The sequence below is a fragment of the Lactuca saligna genome, chromosome 2, assembly GCF_052625555.1.
Source record: "Lactuca saligna cultivar CGN05327 chromosome 2, ASM5262555v1, whole genome shotgun sequence".
In the NCBI taxonomy this organism is placed as follows: domain Eukaryota; kingdom Viridiplantae; phylum Streptophyta; class Magnoliopsida; order Asterales; family Asteraceae; genus Lactuca; species Lactuca saligna.
The window spans coordinates 172,584,168-172,598,062 of record NC_136418.1 but is presented as its reverse complement, the minus strand read 5'-3'; positions in this window follow the sequence as shown (position 1 = coordinate 172,598,062).

Below are 13,895 nucleotides of genomic sequence, written 5' to 3'. Positions count from 1 at the left end.
ACTCACTAAGCGTCACCGCTTACCCTATCAATGTTTAACAATTGCAGGTGATAAGTAACTAGTATGTTTACATACTATTGAAAGATGTAGAATAGTTTGTAATAGTATTTTTGTACTACTTTTTATGTTTGTATAAATTACAATATCCTGGGTAGTTATGTAATATATATAACACTTTGTAATCAAAGGTTTGTATCCAATATTTTGTAATTCCCTTTTTATCAATGTAAAATATTGCTTTTATAAATATGCAAATAGCATGTTTTGGAGTAATGATATTGTGAAGTACGAAAGTTTGGGTCTTTCAAAAATACGAAAGTTGGGGTCTTTCAAAGGGCGGAGGACTATTGTTGGAGTGGAAGTTGTTGTTGTGGGAGAACTTTGCAAGGGGTAGGTAGAAGTCACAACTCCCACCAAAAGCTACGGCACATGACATGACCTTGAATCTGGCGCTTAGCGTTGTTGAAAGTGATAGGGTTGGAGGCCAAGAAATGACCTTGAATCTGGGGTGACAACCCCCAAATGTACCTCTCAACCTTTTTCGGTTATAGGTTGAACATGGCAGGGCACAAGGCAGCAAGGTCGCTGAACCTGGCCGTGTAGACAACTAGGTCAGACCCAGTCATCTTCAGATTCCAGAGCTCCTGCTCTAGCTTTTGTATCTCGCCCCTTGGGCAGTATTCCTCCAGTAGTAGGACCTTCAATTCCTCCCAACTCATGGCATTGGCGATGGTGAGAGTCACGAACTTCACATGGATTTTCCACCAGGTGAGGGCTCGATCAGTGAGGGTGGGTGCAAGCGGCGAACTTGACTTTGCTCGCTTATTGGCAATAGCATATCTCAAAGTTCGTTTCGGTCTTTTCGAACCGTTGCATCAGTGCAATGACTCCCCCAATGCCATTAAAAGTTTTTGGATTTGCGTTGGAGAACTCTTTGTAAGTACATTCCCTTACGTGACGATGACCAATGCCATGGTTGGAATGATTCGTGTTGCTTCCTGCCCCTCCATTTTCATTGGAGTTTATTTGTGAGAGGGTGGCGGTTACTGCTGTTGTGATAGCAACCTGGACCATGGTCGGATCATAAGCTGGTGGTGGAGGTGGTGTTGGTACCGTGCCCGGTTTGGGCCTTAGGTTTGGACAAGGAGGCATCGCGCTGCCAAAAAATAAAAATGAAAGATTATAAGTTTTGGTGGTTGGGAGTTGGATGATAATGAGTTAACTATTTTTAATGGTTCAAGAATTTGGTTAGACCTACACGGGGCTTTGATTTTGATTCACAAATGGAGTTTGAATAGTAATAGATAAACTCATGAACTCGAATGAAATGCACAAAATTAACACATAAAAGAGATATGCCCTATATATATTAAACATATGGTTGTGTTACATCCGACGTTAGAAAAAAAATTGACCTTTCTAAAGGTCTCCGATTTACAAAAAGTTAAAGAAAGTAAGACTTTTAGCCGATGGTCCTATTCTATATCAAAATTTGGGAGTTAGGCGAGCACTACTTGCTGCGCGGATTGCGCTTGGAGCTTGACTCCGCATTCGATTGCTTGGCTCCCATGAGACGCCTATCAAAGGAAACTTGTTGCTCCCTTAAATCCCTAATTTCGGAGAGAGCTGCAGTCATTTTCTCCTGGAGGGAGTTGGTGTGGAGTTGAGCATTCCCTTGTAGCATGTCTAGGCGACGGATATCATGTAACGCCCGTAGATCAGGGCTAGACAATTTAGAGATGATAAGCATCAAAAATGACTTTTTGATAGAATATTATTTAGAATAAATAATATTAACTAAGTTGTAGTATATGTTACAAGGATTCCGTACATATAAAGAACGTCGGAATCCGAGTTATAACGAAGAAGTTATGACCTGTCGAAGTTTCGCGACAGAACCGGCACGACACAACACGACGTAAAAAGTGAACTTACGTTAGAGAGATATTTAGCCTTAGAAATCTAAATGAAAGTCGTAGAATATTTTAAACCGTGAGCGTGCATAAAAAGAACATCCAAATCTGACTTCGTATGAGGAAGTTATGATTTTTCGAAGTTTCTGTTGGATTAGTGTCTAAGTCCATAACTATTTTGGTATGTACTTGACCCGATGGTGCATGGTCCTTTTGGGTTGCCTTCACCAAAGCAACTTGATTGGAGAAATAAATAAAGAGAGAGAGGTTATTATGATTTATTAATATGTTATAAGAATAATATATTAAAGGAGAAATCATATTTGCTTAATTAATATTGGTCAATAATTAATTAGGAATTAATTTTGTGATCAAGTGTAATTAATTAAACTAGAGGGGCTGAATTGTAATTATGTGATAGTTACAAAATATGGTAATAGTTATCCTAAATATGGGTTGAACGAATTCAAGGAGATAAGGATCCTTGAAATCGTCCAAATGATAAAGGATAAGGGTTTTCAAGGCTTATCTTATGGTTGCTTTGTGGATAAGCAACTAGATAAGGATAATGACTGAAACCCTATCTCTACACCTATATAAAGACCCTAAGGCCTTAGAATTCGTGTACTTGTTCCCAAGGAGTCCTAAGGACGAATTCCTACCTCTCTCCTCTCTCTTTATACCTTCTCCATTTGCTCTTGGTGTTTGTAAGCCATTAGAGGAGTGACACTTCTGACTCTAAGCATTCCAAAGTCAATTCAAGGTGGAATTAGGATTGCTATTGCTACATAACAATCAAGGTAACATATTAAACCCATTCATATGTTAATATCGATTTCATATAATAGAATTAGGGTTTATAGTCTTGGATTCAAAGGATGTACAATAGAGAAACCTAGATCCAAACATTAGGGTTTGTATGAGCGCATAGGATGTCTTATGACCAAAACCCATCAGTGGTATCAGAGCCATTGGTTTGGTTTCAATTGTATGAACTTGATATATTAGGGTTTATTGTCAATAAACCCTAGGAGGCTAGGGTTTTTTAGAGATTAGGGTTTGCAAACCCTAATTTGCAAGAGTTTGAATAAGATCTTCAAATACTTTCCTTAAACCCTTAAATTTCGAAATCTAGGGTTTGTTATAATCCCTTGATTTTCAAAATTTGCCTCCTCCCCAAGATAAGATCCTAATTTTTAGGGATTTGGATTATCCCATATCTTGTAATTATCCTTTAATTGTTATATATGGTAATTCAAGATCTTGCATTATCCATCCATATTTTCGAAATATATATAGATATTTAAGGGATTAGGATAACTTAAATGTATAAATGGTAATTATCCTCATTATTTAGATAATCCCTTATGATTTAATAATTAAATTAATAGTCTAATTCAAGATAATTATTAAATCAAGAGTTTTAATATTTAAAAATTTAATTTAAATGTCATAAATTCGAAATTTTAAGATAGATTAAAACTAAATTGTTTTGAAATGTTTCAAAACTTGCTCTCAAGTTTTGGAATTTAAAAGTTGATTAAAAAGGTTTAATTAGGAGTGTTAAATTCTAAAACCCTAGTATTGTTTTGAAAAGTTCAAATCACACATTTATGGTTTTATTAATTAATTAAGGTGTATAATTAAAAGAGATTTAATAAATCCATAAAAGTTTTGCTTTGCAATTTAATTGAATTAAAGGTATAATTATTAAATTTGACTACCTAGTATTTTAAAAGTGTAAAATACACCCTATACTATATATAACATTAAAAGTCTAACATTATATATATGTATGAGTAAAAGTCAGTCTTACCGTTAGTAAGTCTTATTCACGAAGTTGGTCTATAAGGGATGTTTAAGGAAATTGCCTATAAAATGGCGATTGAATGGGTATCCACTCTTACCCACTGCACTCTTGACTAGTGGAGGGTCGTTAGCCGAACGGGTAGGATAGTACGAAACCTTCCATTATAAGTATAATGAAATACAAAGTAACTAAATGTTTTTCAAATTCCCAATCTTAGTTACTTAGGCAAAAGTGAATTGATGCAATTCCATGAAATTACACTTTGTGCCCTTGCAAAGACGTTAGTGGAGCGTGTGTGGTTTACCGGCATGCTAAATGGTTCTAAGCAAAGGTAGCAAAGGGTGACTCAATGTTTGTCATAGTTCGGTGGAGCGTGTGTGGTTTACCGGCACATCGAATAGGTGACTGTAACATGTGAGGGCACCATGTAATTTTGCATGGTTATTCACACCCGCTTTGTGATCCTCGGCATCCCAGTCACAAACAAGAGGGGCATATCGAGATTTAAACATGCCATTGAAAGTTAAATGAATCTCAAAGGATCTAGGAGTTTTCATAGATTTAAAACTTAAATTTCTTTTTCGTTTTTCATGGTGGAAATTAGTGAATCGTCATTCACTTACCTTCAAATATTCTTCAATTAGGGTTACGGCATCCCTCTCCCGAGTTGTAGAATATTTTGTTGGGTCCTAGCCTTAGTATTTCATTTGGGTGATTTACTAAGGACTCAATCTATCAACTAACTTGAATTTTTTTTCTCCCGTTCTGTAGATGTCAAAGTTCGACAACTATGGTCTTCTCAAATCCCGTGGAACAAGCATTCCACATGAAGATGATATTCCACGATTCGATCGAGGAACAAGAAATCATGTTTCACTTCCTCCTCCTCCTCCAATTATTCTCCCTAACCCACAAGATTGTAAAATTGAAAGGTTCAATATTACTCAAGCCTTGTTGGCAAGTAAACATAAAGAAGGAAAGTCGGTGTGTGCACACGTCTTAGGGATGAAGTCACACATTGATAGGTTAAGGATGATGGGATCCGTTGTCGGTGAAGAGATGGTTGTTGATTGGGTTCTTCAATCACTTCCTAACTCGTATAGTGAGTTCGTAAGAGAGTACTATATGATGAACCACGACGTAACCCTTATTGATCTCACCTATATGCTTATTGCTGCTGAATCAACAATGGTTTGGCACAATAGAAAAGCAAAGTTGATTGGTGAATCTGCCTTCAAGACCTCTATGGATATAGACAATGGCAATGAAAGACATGCAATGATCGAAAAGTTTGATCATAAGAGAAAGGCGATGTCTGAAGTAGTTCCATGTGTTGTTCCAAAAGAGTCAATTTGCTTTTATTGCCAAGAGAAGGGGTATTGGAGACGAAGTTGCCCTATTTACCTAAGAGATCTAAGAGATGGGAGAGTCAAAAGTATGACTACGCTTCAGGTAAAATCCACTATCTAACTCCGTTAAGTTCCTATTCATTGATTCTTAATACATGATGTGATAAGATTGCATTTGAATGTTTTGTAGGATCGGTGAAAATAAAGGAAGCTTGATAAGAGAGCAAGATGAATCTAATCACAAGAGATGGATCTCGATCGCAAGGACTTGAAGATTGGATTTTGAGCTTAGATAGTTATGATAGAGTTGTTAGAAACTTTCCTTTTTGAAATACATAGTTTTCAATGGATTTTGCATTGTAAGGACAAATCTTTTACGCTGCTTTTATAAATAAAATAAATTTTGACTTATTTATTTATTTGTTTACTTCCTTGCAATGAAATCGTTATGAAAATTGATGTTTGCATATTTCTACAACGAATAGATATGATTCTTAGTTATGTTATTTATGGAAATGTCGAGAATTTACCAAATAGGGAGAGTTTCTCATCGCCCAAATTTCAATTGGACAGAAATTTGGAATCATGCAACTTGGTTGCATGATGAATGAGAAATTTCATATTTGGAAATTAGACTAATTCGTTGACGAAGTGTCAAGTAAAGGACTAGGAGATCGAGTACACAAAGTTGTGTGTTGATAAAGTTCACCATAAGAGTAACAAAGATATTCGTCATGATTTACTAAAGGCTTAGTAAATATGATTACACTTACAAGATTAAGTGTAATTCTGAATTGATTAAAGGGTTTAGATCAATAGCAAAACGAATAAGAAGAATCAAGTAGGCAGGAAGATAAAAGTTTCTCCATTCTAAGAAGAAGGGAGAGTAGCTTTTATGCTTTATAATGGGTCTTAATGATTAAGAACCATATCTCAATTGATCCTCTAAGTGAGTCTTAGTACAATTGTATGTTTAAGAAGAGGAATCAAAGATTGAAGAAATGGTTAAATCAAGAAGTCTATCATACTTCGTTCCAATAACAAGTCTTAAAGTTAAGATTGTGACAATGAGTGAAAAGTATTAAAGGCTTATAACATTCATTAAATGTGGAAAGTTGTGATGTATTGGATAAGACAAAGACCAACTAGGACCAATTTATGAAGTGTTTTGATACAAGCTACACTAACTCTTGAAAATTTGTTTGTCAATAAATGTTTATTGACAAAAGAATCTTATATGTCAAGGAGTCAGTGGAAGTCTTAATGGTCTTGAAAGGTTTCAAGAACAAATCAAATAAACCTTATTGATCATCACTAGCACACGAGTTAAGGTTTACAACCTATCGTATTGACATTATTTGGTTTCTGTGATGTTTCCAATTGAGTTAATTATGCATGTGAGTTCTATGAGTTCTCATTTTGAACGCATAAAGGGCAAGGCACCTTGATCAATGAAAGGTACATTGATAGGAAAAAGGTGAGATGCTTAACTACTTGGAAGACGTGGTGGGCAGTTGTGCTACCATAAGGCAAGAAATCAAGATTAAGAAAGTTCGGTCCATATGAGTTTGAATTTGTCATAAACTTTGTTTTTAACAAATTCACATGGATAGGAACATACACACCATTAAAATCTAAGTGTCATAAGATTTCCTCCTTCATGAAAATGATTATGAGGAAATTCTTTCACTAAGAAAGATTTTAAGAAGATAGTGATTGTAAAATTGCATTCTCGAATTCGATCATGGTTACGGTATCCCTTTCCATAATTTGAATTGTGAAGTTTGGCAATTAGTCTTAATTGTTAAGACACACATATGAACTATCTAAGGCAAAGGTGTATAAGTTCAAGAAGCCTTGATAAAAGATTATCAAAACACTAAGTATTAGAAACATGGACTTAAGAAATTCAATAGGTATTGTTTTTCTGAAAGTTAAGATGTTTATGAATACATGTCGAAGCTAGTGGGAGCTTAAGTGTTATGTTTTATAGTAATCATCATGATAGTGGGAGCATAAAAGTTATGATTGTATGATTATTATGGAAAGTATTGCAAGTTGGCAATATTAATTATAGAAAAACAAGAGTTATACCTTGCAAAGTCGTAAGGGTTGTAAAGTTGTTTTGCTATAATTAAGGGAGAGAATATTATGCTTCATTTCAAATCTAAAGGATTAGGTTGTGAAACGTTAATAGATTTAGTCAAAGGTACATAGTGTGTTCTTAAAATTTCGATTATGATTACGACATTCCTCTTCACAATTCGAATTTTGAGAACATAGCAAATAAAACATTGTGCATCGTGTCCCATACGCTTCGGGTATAGGATTGATTGCAAATGCTTTAATGTTTGACCATTCTTAAATTTTCCAAATGTCTAGCGCATTTAGAGGGAAAAGGGACTAGAATCGGTTTTGACTAAAATAATTAAACAACTATCAAAGAACAATCCAAAGTTCAACGAGGATTGGTTGCTTGTGAGTAGTTGGAAGCATGGTATTGGATGGACCATATTGACATTATTATGAATAGATAAGATTCTATTAAGAATAAGTTGTCATATGGAAAATATGGAAGCATGTCCATATTGGGAAGTAAATATTGAAAATCTATGACTAGATTAGAAACTTTTATGCAAAAGGATGTTCAAAGGAATGTACTTTGAGTGAGAGACATCATATCTAAGGAATTGTCTTGTAACAATCTACGTTAGAGGACTTTGTAATATCATTGGCAATAGTCTTTGAGACTTTGGTTCAGTGACATTACAAAAGGATCGTTGCATAAAGTGTTAGAATCTAGTATATTCTATAAGTAACAAGAATTTGATATTCTTACACTTAAGAAAATGGATTTGGAGTTGTAAAATAAGAATGATTGGAAATGTGTTCAATTTGTCTATTTCACAAAAGTAAGAACCATAGGTAAACATTGTGTGCATGCTAGGAGCATGGGACAAGTGTAATAATTCAAGTAAGAAGTTGATTACCCGAAACGACAAATAATGAGTAATCGATATGGTGATAAATAAAACGTGTTTTATTTATACTCAAAGGTTGAGGCCATATGGGATTAGTATTATTCTTGTGTTTCACATTTGCATGTTTTGACTTCCAGAATAATTGAGTTTATTAAGAATAATCGAATTATTTGAACGGGCCACAATCATTCATATGTTGGAAATAGATATGAATGAAGACTGTCATGAATTGGTGTGTGGATTGTCTATAAGAGTATTAGACATAAGCAAATGTTTGTTGCAACGTTCATCAGTGCTTACGAATATGATTTGAGCATTGGATTAAACCCACGCTCACTTGGATCACTCCATGAATTGTATTACGAGTGATTGGTGATATGATAACATCTTATATTCTTGAAACCGAGATGTGTGAGTTGTATCTTGCGAGTCGGTTGCACATTGATAATATGTAAACGCACTAATAACTTGGTGTTATAAAACATATTGTTGTGTGTGATTCGGTGAGTGAGTGCAAGCAAGCATTGTATCAAAGTTTATCCGTTCCTTTTATTCAAAGAATAAAAGCGATATCTTTTGGGCCCCTCGATGGTTTAGTGATGACAAACGTAAATGCTCGGCCGGGCAAGGGCTAATTTGATTTGTTCAATTAGTCTGTTGTCATAAATCAGAAATCGAGAAGTAGTTCAAAGAGAATGATTTGAAATCATGTCTCATATGATATCTAGAATGGAGGAATATATGATCCCGTATCTAAGGACACGCGTATCTGATATGATCAGAGTTAACAGCGGCTTTGGAAAGCTACGATTGCAGATCAGGATCTGAAGTCATACGCATAATAGTTATTAGACTTATCCAAGTGGGAGACTGTTGGATTAGTGTCTAAGTCCATAACTATTTTGGTATGTACTTGACCCAATGGTGCATGGTCCTTTTGGGTTGCCTTCACCAAAGCAATTTGATTGGAGAAATAAATAAAGAGAGGTTATTATGATTTATTAATATGTTATAAGAATAATATATTAAAGGAGAAATCATATTTGCTTAATTAATATTGGTCAATAATTAATTAGGAATTAATTTTGTGATCAAGTGTAATTAATTAAACTAGAGGGGCTGAATTGTAATTATGTGATAGTTACAAAATATGGTAATGGTTATCCTAAATATGGGTTGAACGAATTCAAGGAGATAAGGATCCTTGAAATCGTCCAAATGATAAAGGATAAGGGTTTTCAAGGCTTATCTTATGGTTGCTTTGTGGATAAGCAACTAGATAAGGATAATGACTGAAACCCTATCTCTACACCTATATAAAGACCCTAAGGCCTTAGAATTCGTGTACTTGTTCACAAGGAGTCCTAAGGACGAATTCCTACCTCTCTCCTCTCTCTTTATACCTTCTCCATTTGCTCTTGGTGTTTGTAAGCCATTAGAGGAGTGACACTTGTGACTCTAAGCATTCCAAAGTCAATTCTAGGTGGAATTAGGATTGTTATTGCTACATAACAATCAAGGTAACATCTTAAACCCATTCATATGTTAATATCGATTTCATATAATAGAATTAGGGTTTATAGTCTTGGATTCAAAGCATGTACAATAGAGAAACCTAGATCCAAGCATTAGGGTTTGTATGAGCACATATGATGTCTTATGACCAAACCCATCAGTTTCGACTTAGTAGTATGCAACCCGAATACTCGATTTGAGATCGAGTGGTTTTTAGCCGAAACAATCTAAACAAAAATCAAAGATCTCGTTAATTGTAGTGAAACGATGAAAATGGTAGGCGAAAACGGACGTCGGATGAAGAAGTTATGATTTTATAACGGAGTTTTCCTGTCCCGGCCTACTAAAAATAAATAATAAAAATAAATTCAATATTAGCCGACGGAGTCTAAACAAAAGTTGTAGAGCGTAGTCTCACCTACGCGTGTATATAAAGAACGTCGAAAACGGAGATCATATGAGGAAGATATGAATTTTTGAAGTTTATTAAATATTTTCGATATTTAATTTAAATATATATTAACTTATATTATCCATGGGGGGGGGGAGTCAGCGACCCTATCATCTCATGTTACGCCCAGCGTAATTCGAACTTCCAGCCCCTATAAAAGGGTGTCGAGGGCAACCGACTTCTTTGCTCATTTCTCTTCTTTCTCTCGCGTTTTTGCATCGTTTTTCGTGCAAGAAATATCCCGAAGCCCCGGTATCATTCCCGAGCCCCGAAGCAAGTCCCGAGGCCCCGAAGATCCCGAGAAGTGCGGTTCCCGAGCCGAAGCTCTGCCCGCAAAAAGCCGATTTTGGGGAAGATCTTTCAGATCTACCGAAGAATACTACTTCTACAAGCCGTAGTGTTGTCCGATCATCTTCTGATTAAGTGAGTGTGTGATTACTTTCTTCTAACGCATAATTATTAAGTATTTAATATAAAATATGTGTTATGTGTATATTTTGTTGTTATATGCGTGAATGTATATTCATTTTCTTCTATATCATAGATACTATTTATTCTCTATGAAACACGTGTTATGTGTATGTGTCTCATCTGTTGTTTTGGAATATGTATTGAATGAGAATGCTATACAGGTTTTAAACTATGTATATATATATATATATATATATATATATATATATATATATATATATATATATATCTATTAATATGTCGGGTAGAGCATGGGTAGATAGTTGTGTGATAAACAGATGAGAGACCTCGATGTCATTGTAATTCAGTCATCTAGCAGAATTTAGATGACGACCACAGACTTTTCTAGACAGTCTAGTGGAACGCTAGCAGGCTCATAACCTGTAGGTGTTAATGAAATTGGGTGTTCATTCGTTGTATTCCATCCCCCTCATGGTTGCCTTATTTGACTTATATTGTTGAGGAACCCCCAAAGCATGTGTTGTCACCCCGATGAAATATTCTTAGACTAGGTCCCTTGTGTTAGTTGTCTTAGGGACGTAAGGTGAGAGTAACGGGAACGGGTAATTGGGTTATTATTGGTTGATGAAATTAAATTAATTATTGTGGGTTGAAAACCCTATATGCTCACCAGCTCCCAATCCTGACCCACTCAGTTTTCTTTGCATTACAGGTAATGACACAAAAGTACAAGTTAGTGGACTCAACGAGAGATTTTGGATTATAGATCAGTAGTTATAAATAACTTTTGTAAGGTTTATTTTATATTGTTTATACTTTTGGTTTGTATCGAACATGACATCCCGATGTTTTATTATTTAATGAAAATACATTCTTTTTGATAAATGTTTTGATAAATGGTTATCGTATTTTTGTTTTTGGGAACAAATTCCGCAACAATTTTCTTTAAACGGTTACTCTGATTTTAAAAATAAAGCATAAACAAATCGGTATTTTCTGGCCGTGAAATTGGGGATGTCACAGTTGGTATCAGAGCATTAGTTTAAGCGAACTAGGAATTTGTAGGAAATTTCTAGACTTAAACTTAGGATGCTAAGCGATGATTGTGAGTTGAGTGTGTCTTTTATATTTTAGGCAGTACACCTAAATTGACACGAGCACTAGGATGCTTTAGGAAAGATGCCTAAAATGCTTTTACATGCTAAATGCTATATGTTTGCCATATATGATATAGTTTGTTCGGGTCTATGGTCTGTTGTCGACTGGATCTGAAAACCTTATATGTTTAGGATTCTAAGCGTACGAATACGATATTAGAACTAGCATGTAAACGTTTCGGAGTGAAAAGGATGATTTGAACGTCTATTGAAATATATATCTAAATTCACCTAATTTGGTGTATAGATCAAAATGGAAAACACACAAAATGGATTGGCAAACGATAAACCGCAGCCTGAGCCACACTTGATTGGGAGTGCACCTGAGCCAATCACGATGGTGGGAGTATACGCAAGGGTGCGAATGATGTTGGATCATCAGATGGAGGAAACAAGGCGTTTACTTCAACAAAGTAAGAATGAACATACTGTGCCAGTACTCCAGGAACCTACTCTTGAGACAACTATCAGGGTTGCTAAGTCAGTCGATGAAGTGATCAATGGTTGTATCGCCAACCGAGTTGAAGTTGGCAAGAAGAGGAAATTTGAGGGGTCTTCAAAGTCTGACAAGAGCAACATGTTCTCGAAGTCTAGAAAAATAGGATATGAAGAAAAATGGTGCGGGAAATGCAAAAAGAAAAACTCGAGAAAAAGTGGTGAGGAGGTGACATGTTTTAAGTGTGGAAAGCATGGACATTATGCTAATTAATGTACATTCAATGAAAAGGTATGTTACGGATGTAATGAGGAAGGGCACTTCAAACAGGACTGCCCAAAGAGGGAAGAAGCTACAAAGCCAAATATTCCACTGAAACATTTTGAGAGATGCGACGAAGAGGTGACTTGCTACAAGTGTGGAAAGATAGGGCATTATGCCAACAAGTGTGTATCCAAAAAGAGGGTGTGTTATGAATGCCGAGGAGAAGGGCATTTATCTAGGGACTGCCCGAAGAAGAATGAGGGAGCAAAACCCAATGCACTGCCACAGCCAAAGGCAGAAGCATTTTAAATGATCCTTGACGAAGCATATGATAAAGCGAGGAATCAAGGATGAAGACTTCGTATCAAGGTATAGCTAGTATCAGGAAGTGTAGCCTATTAGGGGCATAGTATAGGGTGAACTTGAACTTTCGTGTAATAGTTTCAAGAATTAATATAAACCCTGGTTTTGTTATCTTATGTGTTGGATGACACCTATCGAAGGATATCTTAAGAGTGGTATCCTGCCTTTAGATTATGTCTGATAAAATAACGGAACGTTAAGAGGAGTACGATATGTTTGAAGTACACTTGCGGTTGGCAGGATGATGAAACGGTTGGTGTAATTCTTGAAGTTGTCCCATCGTCTGGAATTTCCATCACCAACCAAGTTGAAGTATAATTAATGATTGAAGATATGCATGGAAGAAGTCCTAATAGAGTCTAGGAAAATTTTTATGATTATTTGAACACATACGTATGTGTTAAGTTGCTTTGTGATTTTAGGACTTGGGGACTACGAGACAATACTTGGGACGAGTATGAGTAGGTGTGAATAGTAGTAGAGATCTATACTACTAGAAGCACAGGACTCACGCTTGGATCAGGGAAAGTCGCAAGGTTACCAAGAAACTAGTAATTGATTCCGTTTTATTCATGTATGTCATTACCATTGTTTCGGTAATGACTAGTAAGAGGGTTGTTATTATGACCCTAGCGGTCATGACAAATTGAGTCCGACAGCAATGAGTTTGTTACTTGGTTCCAAGAACCAAGTTTGATGTAGCATCTGACTTAAGTCAGAAGATTGAAATAAATGCAATCGATAGCATCACACTCATTGTTAAAGAAGTTAGTAGCTAGAAATGCTACATGCTAAAATGTGATTATATTACATTAGAATATGAAGGAAGGTATAATCCATTATGGAATTTGACTCTAAAAAGACCTGAGTCTAAGCGTTGCATCATACGATGAGAGGTCATTAGAACATGACCCATCGGTCTGTTACAATAGATAAAGGAAAGTACTTATCGTAAGAAGAAGAAGGAGTCACAATAAGGATTCATTTTGTAAACTCGAAGGTTACAATTAAAAGTACAACATAGTACGAAGAGCAGATGCAGGATTGAGCACTACCTGTTATCGAGAAGTCCAAGAGTTAGATACTCTTTCGAGGAAATATAGAACTTACGGTTATTACCTAGGATAAAGAAATAACATGTGGAATCATATTGTAAGCCCTATTTTGTTGATGATTCTGGGACGTAATCATCCTAAGGGGGAGATAATTGTAACGCCCATAGAT